General features: G+C 41.1%; 1 long non-coding RNA gene across 1 annotated transcript; it reads left to right on the top strand.

Annotated features, from left to right (window-relative positions):
- The first annotated feature begins 7,725 nt into the window (after positions 1-7,725).
- Positions 7,726-12,170, top strand: LOC132390429 (uncharacterized). Its single transcript, XR_009510907.1, has 3 exons — positions 7,726-7,755; positions 10,365-10,529; positions 12,135-12,170. It is a non-coding gene; the product is annotated as an uncharacterized LOC132390429 (long non-coding RNA).
- The last annotated feature ends 12,039 nt before the right edge of the window (positions 12,171-24,209 follow it).

Here is a 24,209-nt window from a genome sequence, read left to right on the forward strand (position 1 = left end):
TGCTCTGAGAAGAAAAGGACAAGATCATTCAATCTATTCTCAATGGGCATGCTCCTCACTACCGGGACCATCCTCGTAAATCTCCTCTGCACCCTCTCTGTAGTCTCCACATTCTTCCTTTTGTGCAGCGACCAGAACTGGACACAGTATTCCAAGTGGGGTCTGACAGGGGTACTATATAGCTGCAATATTAACCTCTCGGCTCTTGATCTCAATCCCACAGTTGGTGAAGGCCAATGCACCGTATGTCTCATCAACCACAGTCAACCTGAACAGCAGCTTTGAGTGTCTTATGGACTTGGACCCCAAGATCCCTCTGTTCCTCCACACTGCCAAGAATTTTACTATTAATACTATATTCTGACATCATAATTCACCTATCAAAATGAACCACCTCACATTATCTTTGTTGAACTCCATCTGCCAACTCTCAGCCCAGTTTTGCACCATATCAATGTTCGGCTGTGAAATCTGACAGCTTTCCACACTATCCACAACACGCCCAACCTCTGTGACATCAGCAAATTTACTAAATCCTCTTCCACTTCCTCATCTAGACCATTTATAAAAATCAGAATGAGAAGGGCGTCCAGAACAGGTCCCTGAGGCACACCACTGGTCGCCGAACTCTATGCAGAATATGACTCGTTTAAAATCACACTTTTCCATCTGTGGGCAAGCTAGTTCTGGATGCTCAAAGCAATTTCCCTTGGATCCCATGCCTGCTTAGTTTCTCCATAAGCTTTCCATGGGATATCATATGAATTGCATTACTAAAGTCCATATACACTACGTTTTCCGCTCTACCTTCATCAATATATTTAGTTACATCCTCAAAAAATTCAATCAGACTCGTAAGGCACAACCTTCTTTGACAAAGCCATGCTTTTAATTTATAATCATATTATACCTCTCCATGTGTTTATAAATTCGACCTCACGGGATCTCTACACCAAAGTACTAACCATCAACTGAAGTAAGACTCACTGGTCTTCAATTTCCTGGGCTAACTCTACTTCCTTTGTTGAATAATGGAACAAGATCTGCAACACTCCAATCCTCCGGAACTACTTCTGTCCCCATTCATGAAGCAAATATCATTGCCATGGGCTCCACCACTCGCCTTCCACAGTCGCCTGTGTTCCATTCACACGTATCCCCCGGCACTCTTTATTGGTCCTATTCTCTCACGTCTTATCCCCTTGCTATTCCTGTCATTGTAGAATGCCTTGGGGTTTTCCTTTATCCTGCTCATCAATCCTTCACCTGGCCGCTTCTGGCCTCAATCTTCTAGATCTCAATCATTATCTAGTCTTTCCCACCTTTCATGAGCTTTTGCTCTCCTCTTGATTAGATTTACAACAGCATTTGTACCCCATGGTTCCTGTCCCGTACGATCCTCTCCCTGTCTCATTAGAACACATCTCTTCAGGAATCCACACAAACATCCACTGAACATTTACCACATTTCTGCCATACATTTCCTGATAACATCTGCTCCCAATTCAAGCTTCCACGTTCCTACCGGATAGCATGATATTTCCCCCTACTCTTATTAAACGTTTTCCTAACTTATCTGTTCCTATCCCTCTCCAATGTCATGGTAAAGGAGATAGAATTGTGATCTCTATCTCCAAAATGCTCTACCACTGAGAGACCTGACACCTGACTAGGTTCATTTCCCAATACTCGATCAAGTACAGCCTCTCCTCATGTAGGCTTATCGTCATATTTTGGCAAGAAACTTTCCTGAACCCACCTAACAATGCCACTCCATCTAAACCCATTGCTCGATGGAGATGCTAATTAATATTTGGGAAATTAAAATCGCCCACTAAGTCAACCCTGTTATTATTGCATCTTTGATGTCCCGGTCATCTGAGTCACAGGGGCAGACTCTGTGTCAGAAGTGCCACCATAGTTGCTTCCCCCATAGACTGTCTCCCCCCAACAGTACTCTGCATTGTTTTCAAAGCATTTTCATAGCACCAGACATGTTAGACTGCCACCAACATAATAGTACCCTAACCCCATAACCAACATTTCTACTTCATATCCAAGATCCACAAACCCGCCTGTTTCAATGAATTTCTCCCAAAGCCATGGACAGTGAGATCTCTTCCTAAAGGTAAATGCCTTTTCAAAATACACTTGGCCTCTGTTTGTTAACCCTGAGTTTTCCAGAGCCCAATTTATACTCAAAAGTATCAGAGGCAAAGTGGATCTACCTCAGTCTGCACAGGTGAATTTGACTTTCCTCCACTTCTGTAATTTGTGCATTGTTAACCTGCACTGATAAATACACCAGCTCAACAGGTTCAGTAACTCAAGTTCAAGTACAGACAACCAAATAAAGAAATGTTCCTCCAAACCATGGTGCACTCAGAAAACATATACCCACAAAGCACAGCACATAAAACACACCATTATCACAAATAAATGGCTAAAATAAAATTCACAATACATGCAGTGGGCAGCACGGGTGAATTGTAAAGAGTAAACAGTAAACAATAAACAGCTCACATTGCTCGTGATGAGACCTTGGTGGTGCGAGGATATTTATTAGGTTCTCAGCCTGAGGGAAGAAGCTGTTACCCAGTCGGCAGTCTGATGCTCCAGCATTTAATTCCTAAAGATTGTGGGTGTCAAAGAGATTGGCGGATGTGTGGTACGAGACCTGAACAAATTCAACTTTGTTATTTCACTAATGCTGCCCTCAAACGTTGTTAACATTCATTCTGTCTTTGTTCCTTGAGCGTGTCCTGTCAACCAGCCAGTCCAGAATTTTTGTTGTCATGGAGAATGGCTGAGAACAGAAGCAGTTCTTGCAGTCTCCATTTCTCTAAGTTCATCTTTCTCCCTCTATGATACGTCAGTCTTCCATCAGCTGAATAACAGAACTGAGCAGCAACAGGATAAGCAAGGCCACATGGTCGACAGGCACCAGTAGAACACACAAAGGGTGAAATATACATTGATCAATTTGTACTTTTTATGACTGCACATAAAATATATTGGAATACGATGCACTGTTTCGATGTAAGTGAACAATTGGTGAGGTGTAGAAGAGGATATTTTAGGTCCGAATGTAAATGTCTGGGTCAATACGAGTGGCATTCAGATCTGTCACTGAAAGGGTAGCGATGAGCGTACTGGAAATATAGGTGCAGCAGATAAACACCAGTAACATTTTTAAACCTGATGTGGATGTAAGGCAAAGAACACCATGAATCTATCAAGTTCAGACAGTGACCAGCCTCTGATCTCTGCTGGATAGTGGAACAGGTTTAGTAGTCCCACAGGAAACACTGAGATTCTAAAGTGTTTGAGATTATCACTCATCATTCTCTCAAAATCTACATTATGCAAGCTGTCCTCTTACTACAATTGTTCTCTGGAGAACCTGCTCAGAATGGCCTAGGACAATTCATCTGGGTATGTTTCCATCTTGGCCCACAGACACTTCATAACGCCAGTCCATGGGGTTAATTCAGTATTAAGCCCGAAAGCTGAGTGCTGCTTACTATATATAAAGTCACACTCGATAACGGAGTCAGCTTACAGGGGAGCTGGAAGCACTAGTGACAGTAGATCAGTTTGACAATTTATCCTCTGCACTGGTTTGCCAGTTGACTGCACATCAGCTGGACTCAAAGAGCACTGGGCCAGTTCCAGAGCAAACAGCTGCTCTGCTGACATCGGCAATCAGTGAGGAGCTTTTTCCACAAACTCAGTGTTAAAGATTCATCGGCTGAAAACACATGTCCACTATTACAAAAAGAAAATAATTTTGAACTACTTAATAAAATAGATTTGGAGAAAAATACTGCACAGAAAACAGGCACTACGGCCAAACACATCCACGCTGAGCAAGTTACCTGAATGAGCTTCTTATTTGCCCTCAATGACCCTCTAAACCTTTCTAATCAATGCACATGTCCAAATGTCTTCTAAATGGTAAAAACATGTCTATTAACTTAGTTTGTACTTAGTAAATCTGAGATGAATTGAGCCAGGGGATTTCCCAGCTTGTGAACTGGGAAGATCTGTGAAATGTCACTCTCTCTTTTTGGACTCTATGGAAAGTCTATGGTGGAGCACAGGGGCCGTCGGCTGAGTCCAATGCAGGATTTACAGTTGTCCAGTTATGGGGATTTCCCTCCACGGATACGTATTAGTCGCAATTAGAGATCAGACTTGACATCTATTGCACAAAGACCAGCTCGTTCAATTCATACAAAGTCTGCAGGGTAACATAGTATTCCTCAGCTGACGAGAAATAAATCTCAATAATTTATTCACGATGCCTGATGACCTACCTTTTTCCCTTCAGGAGCTGGGGTTTGGATTCAAAGATATTAAGTGGTGTAAAGTGCTGACCACTGATTTGCTACGTGGAAGTGGGTGAGATGCTTCTGCATTGACAGAAAAGCTGATGTCATCCTGTTACGTATTCCGGCAACAATGAATATATGAGTTCGGCAAGGGGTTCTGTATAACAAATAACACGTTTATTAAACACAGAAAACAAACCCCCCCAAAAGTAACCAAACACTAACGTAACCGGAAACAGCTGCTGTGCGGCAGCTCAAACAGTCCTTAAAGCGATATTGCAAAAACAGTTCTTGAAAGTAGTATTGCCAAAAGTTCGATATGCTCACAGTTCAGCTAAAAGGAGAGACTTTATAAGACTATTTAAATTTTCTTTCACGTCGCTTCACTTCGATACCCGATGTCGAACTTCTCCCACGACGAATTTACAAAATGGAACGGCTTAAAGGCACTGACCTTTCCTTTATCACACTGTCCTCAATCTCCGGCTTTCCCGCAGAGATTAACACGTGAACAGTCCACGAAATCCTTTCGATTAAGGATTAAATAAGGTCGAACCCGTTTCACCGTCGAAATAGATCCTCCTCGATCTTCGATCTTCACTCTCCACTGATTTCGGAACTAGCAGTATTTCAAGAACCTGCTGGCAATGATCTTTTAAACCTTTGGCATTTGATAAAACTTCAACCTTCAGCTAAACTGCGTCATCCCATTAAATCACGCAGTGGCATGAAATCAACTTGACAAATCCAGCCACGAGCTGCCCCTCCTCACAGGGTGGGGTCTTCCTTTTATAACCAGTAAAAAAAAACTGTCACATGATCTCTACTGGCGGGAAAATGACGTCATTTCACCATCACAAGACCATTACCTCAAGTCCAGTACAGCTTCAACCCCTGTCAAGTGACAAGGGTACCACTGTCATGTCACGAGTACGTAACCATCCATACGTGGAATATACTGTTTTTAACTTTCCATTTGTTTTACAGTACCCAGTGAAAAACATCCACTTCATGTGACAGAAGCCATAACAGATCATAAGTCTGTTGGTTATTCAAACTTTATCTGGAGACCTAATAGAGAAATCCCATCCTTACCCATTCTGGTTTTTCATCACTCTCATCCCTACATCTAGACTCCTGACTCTTATCTGCCTCCTGACAAGCCTTTTGATAGTATCAAGTCTCCAGGAGCTTGTCAGGACGGGGACAGGATTGGACCCGAATGCAGAACGCAGGCACTGAAGTACTAGGGGTAGGACAGGATGGGGATGCCGTGGCATGCAGGGGCTTATGCAGGCGGGGCTGGATCCCCGATTTCGTGATAGGGCAGGAGGATCCCAGAGCTCGTGGCGGGCCGCATGGATCCCGGGCAGGGCCACCTCCCAGGCTAAAAACACGGAGGCATCTGCAAGGAGCGGACACCTGGGCAGGTGCGGGGCACAACCCTTAGTGAGCAATGGGTGGAAAGGGCAGAATCCCCACCGGGCAGCGGCAGTCCAGCCGGGCCTGCCTGAGGGAGGCAAGGAATCAGAAGAAAGCTGCGTCCAGCGTGAGCAGTAGGGCTACCGTGATACACCGGTTTATTGGGAAGGGCAACCAACAGCGTGACAGCGCAGGCAAGGCGACTAAGGCGGAACAGCGGGACCAGCGCACACGAGAGAAGCAGTGGAACAAGTCCAACCGGACAGAACATATGCAGAAGAGGCCGGCAACAGGGCAAAACAGGATTCCGAGCAGGCCGGCAACCAGGGAAAGAGCAGAATTCAGAGCCGGCAGCCCAGGTACAGATCGGGTTAAACCGGCTTCGGAGTAGGACAACCCACACCCAGGCTCAGTCCCCGAGTCCCTTATAAACACCTGCCCCCTATTAGGCTACAGCTGTCCCTCCTTAAGTCAAGACGATCCAATGGCTGCGGGTGACAGGAGGGCTGGCTGGAGGAAGAGAAGAATGCTTAGATTCATGGTACTTTGCTTCCACTATTGCGGAAGGATGGAGATGATTTGATTGGACAGGTTCCAGCTGAAACATGCTAGGTCTGAAGTCCTGACAAATCACTAGGGCTGTGGACAGTATTTCACTAAATAGCTGGGAAGTGGGTTCAACAGATTGGAATTTGAATGTTTTTATTATTGCCATAGGTACCGCAATAGTGAATGTTTTTGCATGTGTACCCTTGAGACAAATCAAATCATATCGTTACACAGTGTAATGAGGTAGGATAAGGTAAAACATTAATAATGCAGAAGGTGTAGAATAATGTGCAGAATAATTACAATAGAATTAAGGAAAAGTATGGATGAAATAATAGCATCCATGACATCACTGACGAGCGCTGCCTCAAAAAGGCAGCATCCATCATGAAGGACCACCACCACCCAGGACATGCCTTCTTCCCATTTCTACCATCATGGAGGAGGTACAGGAGCCTGAAGGCACACACTCAATAGTTCAGCGACAGCCTCTTCCCATCTGTCATCGGATTTCTTACTTATTTAACTTTTTTATACTATTTTTATAGAAATCTAACTGTGATTTACTGGTTTTATTATAATGTATTACGATGTACTTCTCGAGCATAACACATTTCAAGACATATAGCAGTGATATTAAACCTAATTCTTTTTGTGAATATTAAAGAGGATACAAAGAGTACTTTTACAGATGTATAAACAGTAAAAGAGAGTGTAGAATGGATATTGGACCTCTGGGAAATGACACTGGAGAAGTTGTCAGATACACTGAAACGGCAGAGAACTGTACACGTACTTTGTGTCAGTCTCCAATGTTTTCCGACATGAAGAGATGCCAGAAATTGAAGCCTGGGCGGCATTGAGTATCATCACTTTTAATAAGGAGATATTGCTTGGAGAGTTGTAAATCCTGACGGTGGATGGACAAGACATCACGGATTCGCAAAAAGAGGCTGAAGCGATTGTGAAGGCATTCACAGTGCAAGAATAATTAGTCAGGAATTGCTCCCCGTGACCGGGAAATCACAAATGTCACTCTACTCCTGAGGAACACAGGAAGGAAAAAGATAGGAAATTATTGGTTGCTGACCAAGATTGCAGTGGACGGTGCAATTTGAGAGTCCATGCTACGGATGAGGTATAAGTGCATCTTGGTTCTTACTTCTCCTAACAGTAAGAGTGTTCACTTTGATTGTGTAAATATGTGGATTTCATCTCCAGGCACAGTGAGTATATAAGATCCCCATTTGAATACACTAAGATATGAACTGTTTGTTCATAGTCACAGTGCATTGATTACTCTTCACAAACATGTTTATCCAAATATTTGCGCCATTGCAAAATACTCCATTTGAGGTTGTTCCCCTCCCTGAATCACAATATATAGGGGACAACCACCGAAATCTGATACAGCAGCTCAAAGAAAGCAACTTCGATTTCTTCGTTACAGGTAAATCTGATTTGTCTGAGTCTTTCTGAAATAATTATTGACAAGCATTAAATGGAGATGGCTTCATTGGTAAATTGGCAGATGATGAAACAATTGATGGAGCTGTGGATAGTGTGGAGAACTGGCAATAAATACAGCAAAATGTAGATCAATTGCAGATATAGGCTGGGAAATGGCAAATGGAATTTGACCCAGATAAATGTGACGAATTGCACCTCAGTAAGGCAAACGCAAGACAGAACACTGTTATGGGCAAGGTCCTTTGGTGTTGCTGAGCAGAGAGATCATGGCATCCTAGTTCATTGCTAGTTGTAAGTAGCTACACAAGTTGGTATGTTGTTTAGAAATAGGCGTACAACATGCTTGCATTTATTATTCAAATAATTTAGCTCAATTCTCATGTTCCTACTTTGTAAGACTCTCGTTGGGCCACATCTGGATGAGTGCATACAGTACTGGTCGCCCCACACTTGGAAGGATGTGGAGGCGTTGGAGAGGGTGAAGAATATGTTTACCAGGATGCTGCTTCATTTAGAGGGTGTGTGCTATCACAGGAGGCGTAATAAAATGTTGTTTCCACTGGAGCTCCAAAGGCTGAGGGGTAATCTGATAGAGGATTGCAGGAAGATGGAGGGTATGGACATGGTATAGGCAGGAAGGATTAGTGTTTGGGTGTTTTTGATTTGCTTTATAGCTAGTTCATCACAACATTGTGGCCCAAATGGCCTGGTGCTGTGCTGTACACGTCATTGTTCTATGTTCTCAAAGCATTTTCATAGCAAACTGACATGTTTGACTGTTACTTTGTAGCTGTTGGTTAAATCCTTTGCAATTTACAACTTGCTATTTCTAAACTCAAGGTAAAGATTCCAATTAGAATTTTAAATCTCTCACAATATCATTAGACATGTTGGCTCCTAAACTACACAAGCAGCAATGACGTTAAATTAGTTTCGACATTCCATGTTCATGAGATGTTCTTCTGCACACCATTGATTTAACATGTGGTAATTTGAGTTAATAGCACCTTTCTGTCACATTAAACAGTCTGACATATCACAGAAACAAATATTTTCACCCATAGAACTGCCAAAGATCAGATGACTTATCTTTAAACGCTGGAATCTCTTGTACATGAAAATCGCTGAAGGTTCTGAGATTCTCAAACCACCCTGCCTGGCACATGTGATCAATCCATGGTCAAGGTCACTAAGATCTCATTTCTCTTCTATGCTGATGTTTGGTCTCAACAGCAAATGAATCTCTTGACCATTCCTGCATGCTTTTATGCATTAAGTTACATCGAAAATTTTGGATGATGAGATATCGGCACTAACAAGTGTAGTGGGATGTACGGGTGTCCATAATAAAGTGGCCACTGAATGTATTATGCTCTGATTGGGCTGTCCTGAACCATTTCTCTGTCACTGAGGTATTTTAGAAGTAGAGTTTCTGATAAATTGAAAAAACAGCATCCAATCTCACTCATGCAGCAACGTTACGACAATGTGATTGATAATGACACTGATAGAAAGGACAAGGACTGAACACCAGGGAGAACTTGCCCATCTTTTCCAAGGTACATGGAAATCACTCAAGAGGCTTTAACATCTCTGTCTGGATTGCTTCAGAGCTGCATTGAAATAGCATCCTAGAATTTGAACTGTTCACAAGATTGGACCTTGAACCCATTCTATAGACTCAAGGGAAGAATCACACCACCTGGTCACACTTGACACTGATACGAACTCAGCATAAAAACAACTTTAGGGAAATGGAAAACAATCAGCTCAGCAAAGGCAGCAGTACAGGAACTTGCAGCTCATACGGAATGGAATCTAAATTCAAACTCTCTGTGATTAAAGAAGAGAATAGTAATTTTAATGTTATTCTATCTACAATTGAAGGGTGTTCTAAAGTAGTCTTCAAGGCTACTAGAGTCTGTACTTCTGCAGATAATCTATTACCTTGTGACAGGTATCTGATTGTACAAGACAATATGTGGGAACTGAATTCAGCACAGATATACTATAGCCTATTGTTGAACACACACAACTTAAAACTACAAAAATACAGTATTGCCTTTAAAACTGATCTGATTTACTGTCCCAGCTATCCAACGATAAGTCATTCTTGTCATATAGAAGGATGTCTGTATTCACTTTACCTGTATTCTCAGTTTTCTGAAATATTCTACCTCTCAATTTGTAGTTTCCAAAAGTCATAGGAGCAGAATTAGGCCATTTAAACCCAAAGGGTTTGCCCCACCATTCCATTTTGGCTGATTTATTATCCCTCTCAACCTCATTTGCTTCCCCTGGTCAGGAACCTTTCACAAACATACTAATGAATAATCTATCAATCTCCACTTTACACATCCCCAATCACTTAGCTTCACAGCTGTCTGTGGCAAGCAATTCCAAAGATTCACCACCTTCTGGCTCGAGAAATCCCTCCTCATCCCTGTTGTAAAGGGACATACTTCTAATCCAAGGCTGTACCGACTGGTCCCAAACTCCACCACCACAAAATACATCCTCTCTACTTCAACTCTATCTAGGTCTTTCAATATCCATAAGCTTTCAATGTCCTTCTTTTCTCTTTACCAGAGCTATCAAAAGTGAGATACCTTCCTCCAGATAATGGCCTTCCAAAAAACACTTGTCGTCCTGGTGTTTCTCCTGCTGCTTGTTAACACTGAGTTTTCCAAAGCCCAAATGTCCAGTCGTCATGAAACCAGATTAAACAGTAATGCAGAGGGAATTTCTTCACAGGTAGGATTGTCTTACCTCCACTTCTTTAACAGTGTTCATTGTTGAATTTTCTTTACAGATATACAACCAAACGAAACAACATTCCTCTACAACGTGCTCCAACCACAGAACATTGATCGCACAAAGCACATAAAACTAAATATTGTCAAAAATAAGTGAATAAAATATAATTCACAATGCATGCAGTGTGCAGCACATTAAAAAAAACAACTAACAGTAAAGAGCTCACTGTCTTGTGTTGAGAGGTCGGGAGTGGCAGGGCATTCATTGGTTTTGTAACCTAATGAAAGAAGCTATTACCCAGTCTAGCAGTCATAGTTCTCAAGCTCCAGTGCCTCCTTCCCGATGATTATAGGTCAAAGAGATTGGGAGATATGTGCCAGGGATCCTCAATGATGCTTTGGGCTTTGACTAAATCAAATGTGTCAGATCATTAATATTCCAAACAACATTTTATTTAAAGTCAAACATCTATTTTTTGATATAATGAACATACTGAAATGCAATAAAAAAACATTAATTTTTCCAAGTCAAATTGAGTTTATTCTTATTATCATAAGTTCAGTGAGGTACGGATTCAGTACCAAGGAAAATTTGCATGCAGCAACATCACAAAGATGAAGGGACAGACAGCACACAGAATATAGATTATGCATTAGCTCTTCCTAAAGTCATGCCATATGCAATAAAGTCGATTTGCCATCATGAGTATATATTTTCAGAAGTTAATTGGCTGGAATAGTAATGAATGGGAGATTGGTTTGACTAGACAAAATAGATGAATGTTACTTGGGGCAGGCATCCCCAACAGTGCTGAAAACATTGTCAATTACAATTTCCCACTAGAAGTTACTCACGGACAGTTATAGAAAATCGGGTTGGTCTTGCAATGGAAATGTTCCCATGATACTTCAGGGTTTATTCATCGAGAAGATACTTTGATTGATGCACAAGTGGGGTGGGAGGTGGACGGGGTAATATTTTGGAAATATTTTCTGAGGAGCTGTCTGGTCAAATTAAATAGTGAGAACTGGTGCCGAATACTTTCCTGTGTTCAATGGTGGGTGAGGTTCACCAATGACGGACTGGGCCATATTTAGTACATATTACAGGCTTTTCCGTACAATGGCATTGATGCTTCCATATCAGGCCAAGATGAAACCAGTCAATAAACTCTCTTACAGACATCTGTAGAAATTTGTCAATGTTTCAGATAACAATTCAAATTTTGTCAAGCTTCCAAGAAAGCATAGCATTTTTGGTGACATTCCAAATCTCCTCAAATTCCTATTGAAATAAAGCCGCCGTCACACCTTCTTTACAGCTGTATCAATATGTTGGGTCCAGGTTAGCTCCTCGGACATACTGGCCCCCAGGAACTTTAAATGGCTCCCTCACTGCATTTCTGATCCCTCCATGAGGATTGGTGTGTGTCATTCACTCAACTATAATGTGTCATCTGTCCTCATACCCGAACTCTATATTCTCAAACCCGACCTCCGGAAAACACGGTGAGGAATTCTTCCATGGGCAAGAAAGTCAATGGTCTGAGATAACTGAGCTGCAAGTTGAATTCACAATTCTTTGTTTCTTGTCAATTCACAGGAAAATATGAGCGAAAGTCTGAGAAGCAGATTCCGACCAGGCAACAGGTGACTTTGTGGTTTGTTAGAAGTAAAGGTCTGTTAAGATCTATTAAGAACTGTGCATTCCAGTGATCCACTACTCTCTGAATAAATAAAACCCTACGCCTCACATGCCCTTTGAACACACGCCTTCTCACTTTAAATGCCTGCCCTTTGATATTTGACATTTCAACCCCGGGAATCAGATACTCCCTGTCTACTCTATCTATGCCTCTTTTAAACTTATAAACCTTCATCGGAATTCCCCTCAGGCTATGGTGCTCCAGAGGAAACAACTCACCGTCCTTTCCAATTGTATCCAGTCTCAATTGTAAGCCAGACTGACGCTGTGGAAATACAGCTCCAGAAATATGATTTTTATTTCTGCAAGGAGCATGTGTGTGTGTGGCAAATATCCATCGACATTTCCTGGTACATGCTTCAGAGCATCGACTGATGATAAGAGGATGTTCACCATGACACTGGAGTAAACTCTAGATGTCTCATTCTCCTGTGTAGTAAAGGACTTCAATTTGCTGCATCCTACTACAAGTTCTGAGTTATCATAATTCAAAAATGAGCAATGCTAAAAGTTCACGTGCAACGGTTGTATTTATATTTTCTGCCCATTACACTACTGGTGTTTTTGGCAGCAATAAAGGTCTTCCTTCTCTGGCTGTGTTCAGTGCTTCCTTCATCATGTCAGTGTTACGCCTGTGACAATAGACAATAGGTGCAGTAGACCATTCAGCCCTACAAGCCTGCACCGCCATTTTGAAATCATGGCTGATCAATTACTATCAATACCCTGTTCCTGCTTTGTCCCCATATCTCTTGATTCCCTTATCCATGATACCTATCTAGCTCCTTCTTGAAAGCATCCAGAGAATTGGCCTCCACTATCTTCCAAGGCAGTGCATTCCAGACCCCCACAACTCTCTGGGAGAAGAAGCTTTTCCTTAACTCTGTCCTAAATGACCTACCCCTTATTATCAAACCATGCCCTCTGGTACTGGACTCTCCCAGCATCTGGAACATATTTCCTGCCTCTATCTAGTCCAATCTCTTAATAATCTTACATGCTTCAATCAGATCCCCTCTCAATCTCCTTAATTCCAGCGTGTACAAGCCCAGTCTCTCGAACCTCTCTGCGTAAGACTGGACACCCCAGGAATTAACCTCGTGAATCTACGCTGCACTTCCTCTACAGCCAGGATGTCCTTCCTTAACCCTGAAGACCAAAACTGTACACAATACTCCAGGTGAGATCTCATCAGGGCTCTGTACAAATGCAGGATGATTTCCTTGCTCTTGTACTCAATTCCCTTTGCAATAAAGGCCAACATTCCATTAGCCTTCTTCACTGCCTGCTGTACTTGCTCATTCACCTTCAGTGACTGATGAACAAGGACTCCGAGATCTCTTTGTATTGCTCCCTTACCCAACTCTAAACCGTTCAGATAATAATCTACCTTCCTGTTCTTACTCCCAAAGTGGATAACCTCACACTTATTCACATTAAACGCCATCTGCCTAGTATCTGCCCACTCACCCAGCCTATCCAAGTCACCCTCAATTCTCCCAGCATCCTCATCACATGTCGTACTGCCATCCAGCTTAGTATCATCAGCAAATTTGCTGATGTTATTTTTTATGCCTTCATCCAAATCATTAACGTAAGTGGTAAACAGCTGTGGTACCAATACCGAGCCCTGTGGCACCCCACTAGTCACCACCTGCCATTCCGAGAAACACACATTCACACCTACCCTTTGCTTTCTATCTGCCAACCAGTGTTCTATCCATGTCAATGCCTTCCCCCCGATGCCATGAGCTTTGATTTTACCCACCAATCTTCTATGTGGGACCTTATCAAATGCCTTCTGAAAATCAAGGTACACTACATCCACTGCATCTCCCCCGTCTAACTTCCTGGTTACATCCTCGAAAAACTCCAACAGATTAGTCAAGCATGATTCAACCTTGGTAAATCCATGCTGGCTTGGCCCAATCCTATCACTGCTATCTAGATATGCCACAATTTCATCCTTAATAATGGACTCCAGCATCTTTCCCACCACTGATGTCAGGCTGACAGGCCGATAGTTCTCTGTTTTCTCCCTCTTCCTTTTTGAGAATTGCAAGATCGCTATTAAGTCAGGGTAGTAGACCCAGGAAATGAGAGAGAGAAGTTTGGAATGTCCTGGCCCCCAGCGATACAAAGCCACGGAAAAGGTCATTGTTTCTTGGAGGCGGAATTGTGTATTGAATACTATGCTTCGTGGATGCCCTCAGGCAACTTGGGCAGGTTAGGGGATGGCATCATTCCACCCTGAGTGACATCTGAGACCCTATGAGTGGGGATAAAAGAGGATCTGGGGAACAGCTCCTTGAGACGCACCAGAAGAAAGGCTAGAACTCCTGTAACAGCGTAATAGTAAAAGCCGGCGGAAAAGCCCACGTAGAAATATAGAAATATAAAACCATAAATAATTAAATAATAATAAATTATGCCGTGGAAATAATCAGTGATTCATAGTCATTTTATTCGTGACAACATTAATTCGTTATCAGCTAAGCACTGTTTCTGAGTTTAGTCTATTCATTTACTATATTAATAATTCACATGTCAAGACAAGACAAGGTAAAGGAGCAGAAGTAGGCCATTCGGCCCCTTGAGTCTGCTCCGCCACTTCACCATGAGCTTAAGTATTCTCCCATCTCCAATTTCCGACTTTTTCCCCATATTCCTTGATACCCTGACTAATTAGATTCCCATCAATTTCCTCCTTAAACACCCTCAATTATTGGGCCTCCACATTGCATGTGGCAACGAATTCCATAATTCCACGACCATGATGCCTCAAACAGAATTACAGGACAATGAGTTCCAATCAATTTGCAATCAATGCCCACATTACACAATAATCTGTTTTGCTTTGGTATCATACTACAAACTTTCTCAATGTTTCTGTTGACATGTCACTCATTAAGTGAATACCAAATCGTCAGTCCTGTTGAAGTGATTTGAAGTGCTTTGTAATTTAATTAAAATTGTCATTTGATAACGTATATTGATAACTTTCAACAGAAGTAATCAGTCTATAATATTAGCTAAGCAGAGTCTGCTGTGTCACATATCGGGGAATGTTTCTGTTCTCTTGATAAAACTAGATCTATGTAAAGGCAACAAAGGAGCACATTATGAACTTTAATTAATATTGTATAATACAATAGTTGTATCTAGTCTCAATTGTAAGCCAAGCTGACACTGAGGAAATACAGCTCCAGAAATAAGATTTTTAGTTCTGCAAGGAGTATGTGTGTGTGGCAAATATCAAGCAGCATTTCCTGGTGCATGATTCAGAGCACACGACTGACGATAAGAGGATGTTCACCACGACATTGGACTAAACTCCAGATGTCTCTTTCTTCTGTGCAGTAAAGGAATTAAATTTTCTGCATCCTACTACAAGTTCTGAGTTATCATAATTCGAAAATGAACAAAGCTGAAAGTCAAATGCAACTGTTCTATTTATATTTTCTGCCCATTACACTACCGGTGTTTTTGGCAGCAATAAAGGTCTTCCTCTCTGGTTGTGTCCAGGGCTTCCTTCATCATGTCAGTACTTCCACTTAGTTTTCTCTACTGTCTAGTATGCATTTCATGTGGAGACTCAGGAATACAGTTACACTCAGATGTAGAATTATTCTTTATTGCTTTTCCAGACCAGTTTTGATTTACCAGTCTGAATTTTTATTGCTGAACTGAAACCCTGAACGGGCAGGACCCATGGACATCTCTTCGCCTGGCCTCTACTTATTGACCTGTTAGGTATGGCTGATACTACCAAGAGCTAAAGCAGAAGGCCCTGACTCCAGACAACATAGAACTCAGGGTCATTGAGGCACATGGTCCTTCAAACCTGATGACATGTCTGTGGTCTTCTTGCAGCCCTTTATTTATTGCCATCCCTTATTTCAAGCATTGGCACAATTTAACATTCATCATAATCCACTTCCTCTTGTTCCAAACCTTTATGTGTCAGGTTTTTTTTATCCTATTCAATATTAATCATTTGTTGTATTCCAGGTTTTAAGGTACTATGCTTTCAGTAACAAATGAATATTTCTGAACTTGTGTTGTAGATGGCGAGCTGCCCAAAAGGAACGAGCACTCCCAGCAATGATCCATCGGAAGGAATTCAGTCTGCCAGAAACTTCAGTCAGACAGACAGACTGAACGACATACTTTATTGATCCCGAAGGAAATTGGGTCTCGTTACATTCATACTAAGCAGGAATTGTGTAGAAATATAGCAATATTTAACCAGAAATAATTAAATAATTATAAATTATGCCAAGTAGAAATAATCAGTGATTCATAGTCACTTTATTTGTGACAACATTAATTCGTCATGAGCTAAGTACTGTCTCTGTTATAGTCTATTCGTTTACTCTATTAATAATTCATATTACATTTCAAGCAAGGTAAAGGTGCAGAAGGAGGCCATTCGACCCATTGAGTCTGCTCTGCCACTCCACCATGAGCTGAACTATTCTCCCATCTAGATCCAATTTCCGACTTTTTCCCCATATCCCTTGATACACTGACTAATTAGATACCTATCAATCTCCTCCTTAGGCACCTTCAATGATTGGGCCTCCACACTGTATGTGGCAACGAATTCCATAATTCCACCACCATCTGGCTAAAAATATGTACCTTTTGCAATAATTTGATGAGAATGCCAGTAGGATAGATAAAGGGGATGCAGTGTATTTTGTATATCTGGGCGTTAAGAAGTCCTTTGACACAAGTGCCACACAGAAGGCTGCGCATTTAATTAAGAGCCCATGGTATTACAAGAATGTTACTAACATGGGTTGTACATTGGTTGATTGGTAGGAGGCAGCGAGTGGGAATAAATGGATCCTGTTCTGGTTGGCTGCCAGTGGCTAGTGGTGATCCGCAGGGTTCCTATGGGGCCACTTATTTTTATGCTGTATATAATGACTTAGATGAAGGAATAGATGGCTTTCCTGCCAGGTTTGCAGATATTAGGAATATTGGTGGAGGGACATGAAATGTTGAGGAAACAGATATGATAGAAACATAGAAACACGGAACTACTGCACAATACAGGCCCTCCAGCCTACAAAGCTGTGCCGAACATGTCCTTACCTTAGAAATTTTGCATTATGCCGATGAGCTTTTGCTTTATATTCCTAATGTTGAGACTTTATTAGCTATCGTACATTCTTTTGTCTCCTGTTTTAGTCAGTATTCAGGATAAGAGTGAACTTATTCTATTGAATCATTTAGTATCAATTAATACTAACCTTCCTTTTAAAATTGTAAGAAATAAACTTACTTATTTGGATGGAACAATTACTAAGAACCATAAATAGTTATTTAAAGAAAATTTGGGCCTGGGACCCCAAGATCCCTCTGATCCTCCTCACTGCCAAGAGTCTAGGCATTAACTCTACATTCTGCCATCATATTTGACCTACCAAAATGAACCAGGCCACACTTATCTGGGTTGAACTTCATCTACCATTTCTCAGCCCAGTTTTGCATCTTATTAATGCCTCATCTCATTAAATTACCTCATCTCAGTCATTTATAAAAATCACGAAGAGTTGGAGTCCCAGAATAGATCCCTGAGGCACAATACTGGACTCTGGCCTCCATGCAGAATATGACCCGTCTCCAAGCACATTTTGCCTTCTGGGGGTAAGTCAGTTCAGGATCCACAAAGCAGTGTCTCCTTGGATCCCATGTATCCTTACTTTCTCATGGGGTTGAGGAGGAGATAATACAAAGGATCATCAGTGTTTGAATGGCAGAGCTGATTCAATGGGCCAGATTATCTCATTCTGCTCTTATGTCATATGGTCTTAAATAAGTACGTCTAAAATTAATTATTTATAATAATTTTGTGTTTAATGGGGACAATCTCAAGAGCACAGATATTAGGTATGGTGAATAAATGTTGCCAATATCAGTAGTAACCACTTCCAGTCTTACAATAAATGCTAATGAAGAACACATTGTTTGTATGCTTCATTGATTGTTAATTATTATTACAAGTGTTGCACTATTTCACATTTCTTTAACACACATTATACAGTGTTGAACTTCTATTGGCTGGAACTTTTGGTAGTGACACTAAGTTTCTGACCTTGTGCTGTTGATCAGATTTAACCCAGATGCTCACTGTAACTTGCAGAGAAGATATTCCTAATGTCACTTTCAGGGTCTATGGTGCAGCTGTCTGAAAAAAATGAACAGCACAAATGTCATTATTGTAATCGACATACGGCAACATACATCATCTCCAATAACTATATGATTTTCACTCCAATGGAAGAACTGCAGGAACGAGACTGCAGGATTTTCTGGGATTTGAAATTAGATGGTGTCATTCTCGTAAATGCTTATGTAGTGTTCTCGCACAGCTGTAAAATAACTCTGTACTAAACACCAAGCATAAACCAATCAATGAGGCGCTCCCAGTAAGATGAACCATTTACTGTTCACTCTTCCACATTAAGGTATGGTGAAAACTGTTGATAAAACAATACAAAAAATATACTGTATTTGTTTCCTTCTTGACGTCACATTTACATCATAAACACTTGCAAAAGTAAAACAACAACAACAATCTTACATTAAAGTGCAACATACAGTCAGAATCTACCCACGCCATCGACTGGCTTTAAATACACTTCAACACAAATTATCCGCAACTCTTTAAATAACAAAAAACATAAACTTTATCAATCATCATTACTTTTAACAGAATCAGCGTTAACATTTTTAATTCAACATATCGATTATCTCATGAACTTAGGGCATTGATTCACTAATGTTTCTCGTGCGTAGAAAGAAAACTTTTCTCGCGCTGATACTGTACACATAAGCCCCCTCCTTCCTGTTTCTCCAAACCAGTATTCTCCCACAACACACGGCGAAACCGGGAGTGACGTCATCGCATGCCGCTATATGTCACAGAAAACGAATTTACTTTAAACAACCTTAACTTTAACTAGAAAATGATAACAAACAAATTACTAAAGCAAAAGTATAATAAACTAAACAAATGCCTTAAAGGCAACACAGCTTAAGATCTCAAATGACTGCTCCGAAGATAAAATAATTGGTTATTTGGGGAAAGAAATAAGTATATATAATAAAGTTATTACGAACTCCGTGGAGCATGTGGGGATCTTCAGATATACAGGCACTCTCGCTTTCTTTCTTTTTTTTCATTTTCTTTTTTTCTGTAGGGTTGTTAGAGGGGAGGGGCTAAGGGTATATTTGTTTTTCTTTCTGTAATTATTTGAAAACGCGATAAAAAACGTTTTAAAAAGAGGATCATTAAAAAAGGTCATTTAGTACAGAGTTAAGGAAAAACTTCTTCTGCAAGAGGGTTGTGGGGGTCTGGAATGCACTGCCTCGGAAGGTAGTGGAGGCCAATTCTCTGGATGCTTTCAAGGAGCTAAAGAGGTATCTTATGGATAGGGGAATCAAGGGATTAGGGGACAAGGCAGGAACAGTGTATTGATTGTAATTGATCAGGCATGATCTCATAATGGCGGTGCAGGCTCGAAGGGCTGAATGGTCTACTTCTGCACCTATTGTCTATTGTCACAGGCGTAACACTGACATGATGAAGGAAGCCCTGAACACAGCCAAAGAAGGAAGACCTTTATTCCTGCCAAAACACCAGTAGTGTAATGGGCAGAAAATATAAATAGAACAGTTGCACCTGAACTTTTAGCATTGCTCATTTTCGAATTATGATAACTCATAACCTGTAGTAGGATGCAGCAAATTGAAGTCCTTTACTACACAGGAGAAGGAGACATCCGGAGTTTACTCCAGTGTCATGGTGAGCATCCTCTTATCATCAGTCGATGCTCTGAAGCATGTACCAGGAAATGTCGACGGATATTTGCCACACACACACATGCTCCTTGCAGAAATAAAAATCATATTTCTGGAGCTGTATTTCCACAGCGTCAGACTGGCTTACAATTGAGACTGGGTACAATTGGAAAGGACGGTGATTTGTTTCCTCTGGAGCACCATAGCCTGAGGGGAATTCCGATGAAGGTTTATAAGTTTAAAAGAGGCATAGATAGAGTAGACAGGGAGTATCTGATTCCCGGGGTTGAAATGTCAAATACCAAAGGGCAGGCATTTAAAGTGAGAAGGTGTGTGTTCAAATGCCTGCCCTTTGGAATGCACTGTTCTTGATAGATCTTAACAGACCTTTACTTCTAACAAACCACAAAGTCACCTATTGTGTCGTGGGAATCTGATTCTCAGACTTTCGCTCATATTTGAATTGACAATTAACAAAGTATTGTGAAGTCAACTTGCTGGTCAGTTATCTCAGACCATTGACTTTGTTGTCCATGGAAGAATTCCTCAACGTGTTTTCCGGAGTTCGGGAATGAGGACAGATGACACATAATAGTTGAGTGAATGACACACACTAATCCTCATGGAGGGATCAGAAATGCAGTGAGGGAGCTATTTTAAGATCCTGGGGGCCAGTATGTCCGAGGAGCTAACCTGGACCCAAAATATTGATAGAGCTGTAAAGAAGGTGTGACAGCGGCTATATTTCAATAGGAATTTGAGGAGATTTGGAATGTCACCAAAAACGCTATGCTTTCTTGGAAGCTTGACAAAATTTGAATTATTATCTGAAACATTGACAAATTTCTACAGATGTCTGTTAGAGAGTTTATTGACTGGTTTCATCTTGGCCTGATATGGAAGCATCAATGCAATTGTACGGAAAAGCCAGTAATAAGTACTAAATATGGCCCAGTCCGTCATTGGTGAACCTCACCCACCATTGAATACAGGAAAGTATTCGGCACCAGTTCGCACTATTTAGTTTGACCAGTCAGCTCCTCAGAAAATATTACCAAAATATTACCCCGTCCACCTCCCACCGAACTGGTACATCAATCAAAGTATCTTCTCGATGAATAAACCCTGAAGTATCATGGGAACATTTCCATTACAAGACCTACACGATTTTGTATAACTGTCCGTGAGTAACGTCTCGTGGGAAATTGTAATTGACAATGTTTTCAGTACTCTTGGGGATGCCTGCCTCAAGTAACATTCATCTATTTTGTCTAGTCAAACCAATCTCCCATTCTTTACTATTCCAGCCAATTAACTTCTGAAAATATATACTCATGATGGCAAATCGACTTTATTGCATATGGCATGACTTAAGGTAGACCTAATGCATAATCTATATTCTGTGTGCTGTCTGTCCCTTCATCTTTGTGATGTTGCTGCATGCAAATTTTCCTTGGTACTGAATCCGTATCTCACTGAACTTATGATAATAAGAATAAACTCAATTTGACTTGGAAAAATTAATGTTTTTTATTGCATTTCAGTATGTTCATTATATCAAAAAATAGATGTTTGACTTTAAATAAAATGTTGTTTGGAATATTAATGATTTGACACATTTGATTTAGTCAAAGCCCAAAGCATCATTGAGGATCCCTGGCACATATCTCCCAATCTCTTTGACCTATAATCATCGGGAAGGAGGCACTGGAGCTTGAGAACTATGACTGCTAGACTGGGTAATAGCTTCTTCCATTAGGTTACAAAACCAATGAATGCCCTGCCACTCCCGACCACTCATCACAAGACAGTGAGCTCTTTACTGTTAGTTGTTTTTTTTTTATTAGCTGCACACTGCATGCATTGTGAATTATATTTTATTCACTTATTTTTGACAATATTTAGTTTTATGTGCTTTGTGCGATCGATGTTCTGTGGTTGGAGCACGTTGTAGAGGAATGTTGTTTCGTTTGGTTGTATATCTGTAAAGAAAATTGAATTTGATCTCGAGTTCCTGAACCTGTTCATTTTTTGGGATTGCAGGCAATTTCAACAATGAACAATGTTAAAGAGGTGGAGGTAAGACAATCCCACCTGTTCAGAAAGTCTCTCTGCATTACTGTTTAATCCGATATCAAGACGTCCGGCCATTCGGGCTTTGGAAAACTCAGAACATAGAACAATGAAGAGTACAGCACAACAGCAGGCCATTAGGGCCACAATGTTGTGATGAACTAGCTGTAAAGCAAATCAAAAACACCCAAACACTAATCCTTCCTGCCTATACCATGTCCATACCCTCCATCTTCCTGCAATCCTCTATCAGATCACCCCTCAGCCTTTGGAGCTCCAGTGGAAACAACAATTTATTACGCCTCCTGTGATAGCACACACCCTCTAAATGAAGCAGCATCCTGGTAAACATATTCTTCACCCTCTCCAAAGCCTCCACATCCTTCCAAGTGTGGGGCGACCAGTACTGTATGCAGTCATCCAGATGTGGCCCAACGAGAGTCTTACAAAGTAGAAACATGACTATTGATCTAAATGCTTCGAATAATAAATGCAAGCATGTTGTAAGCCTAATTCTAAACAACATACCAACTTGTGTAGCTACTTACAACTAGCAATGAACTAGGATACCATGATCTCTCTGCTCAGCAACACCAAAGGACCTTGCCCATAACAGTGTTCTGTCTTGCATTTGCCTTACTGAGGTGCAATTCGTCACATTTATCTGGGTCAAATTCCATTTGCCATTTCCCAGCTTATATCTGCAATTGATCTACATTTTGCTGTATTTATTGCCAGTCCTCCACACTATCCACAGCTCCATCAATTGTTTCTTCATCTTTCAATTTACCAATGAAGCCATCTACATTTAATGCTTGACAATAATTATTTCAGAAAGACTCAGAAAAATCAGATGTACCTGTAACAAAGAAATGGAAGTTGCTTTCATTGAGCTGCTGTATCAGATTTAGGTGGTTGTCCCCTATATATTGTGATTCAGGGAGGGGAGGAACCTCAAGTGGAGTTTTTTGCAATGGTGCAAATAGTTTCTATTTGGATAGACATGTTTGTGAAGAGTAATCAATGCACTGTGACTATGAACAATCAGTTCATATCTGAGTGTATTCAAATGGGGATTTTATATCCTCACTGTGCCTGGAGATGAAATCCACATATTTACAAATCAAAGTGAACACTCTTACTGTCAGGAGAAGTAAGAAGTAAGAAGTAATGTTTTCTTTTCTTCTTGACCAGCCTTTGTACACCAGAGTTTCTGCACACTACCATCACTTCCGTGTCTCATGGGAACGTAACTATTGCAGAACTTCACTCGTATTCCCTGAACATTTGCCACACTACCGTACTTTTCCTTGAGAGCATTTGTTTCCAAATTCCTGCCTGATAGCCTCATAATTCCCCTTATTCAAATTAAATTTTTTTCTAACTTGTCTGCTCCGAATATCTCTCCAATGATATTGTAAAGGAGATAGGATTATATTCACTATCTCCAAAATGCTCTCCCACTGAGAGATCTGACACCTGACCAAGTTCATTTCCCAATACCAAATCAAGTGCAGCCTCTCCTTTTGTAGGCTTAACTACGTATTGTGTCAAGAAGCCTTCCAGAACACACCTAACAAACTCCACCTTATAAAAACCCTTGCTCTAGAGAGATGCTAATCTATATTTGGCAAATTAAAATTTCCCATCATGACAACTCTGTTATTCTTACACCTTTCCGGAATCTGTTTCCCTATCTGCTCCTCGATATTGCTGGTAATATAGGCTCTCCCCTTCTCTGTTCACTGTTTTGGGTGATTTTCACTGATTTTGAAGGGCCGTGCCTCACACAGCCAGACTGTTGCAATACAATACTCTCCTCTGAGGTATGAGCAGAATGGTGGGTAAATATTCGATGGAGCAGAAACAAGTGGGGTCAGCAAAAAGGAGGCTCTAGATGTGATGGAGGCTCGAGTTGATGGGGAGTAGAAAGAGGGAACCAGAGCAGGAGGATGAGGCTACAAATGAAAGTTCAGCAACATCTGGAAACTGATTGACTGAAAAAAAAGAGGTTTATGTTTGCAAAATGCTGGCGGGTCTCAGTAGCCCCAGCAGCATCTATGCAGAGGAATAAACCGTGAATAT

This window comes from Hypanus sabinus, unplaced genomic scaffold, assembly GCF_030144855.1.
Source record: "Hypanus sabinus isolate sHypSab1 unplaced genomic scaffold, sHypSab1.hap1 scaffold_893, whole genome shotgun sequence".
NCBI classification, from domain to species: Eukaryota; Metazoa; Chordata; class Chondrichthyes; order Myliobatiformes; family Dasyatidae; genus Hypanus; species Hypanus sabinus.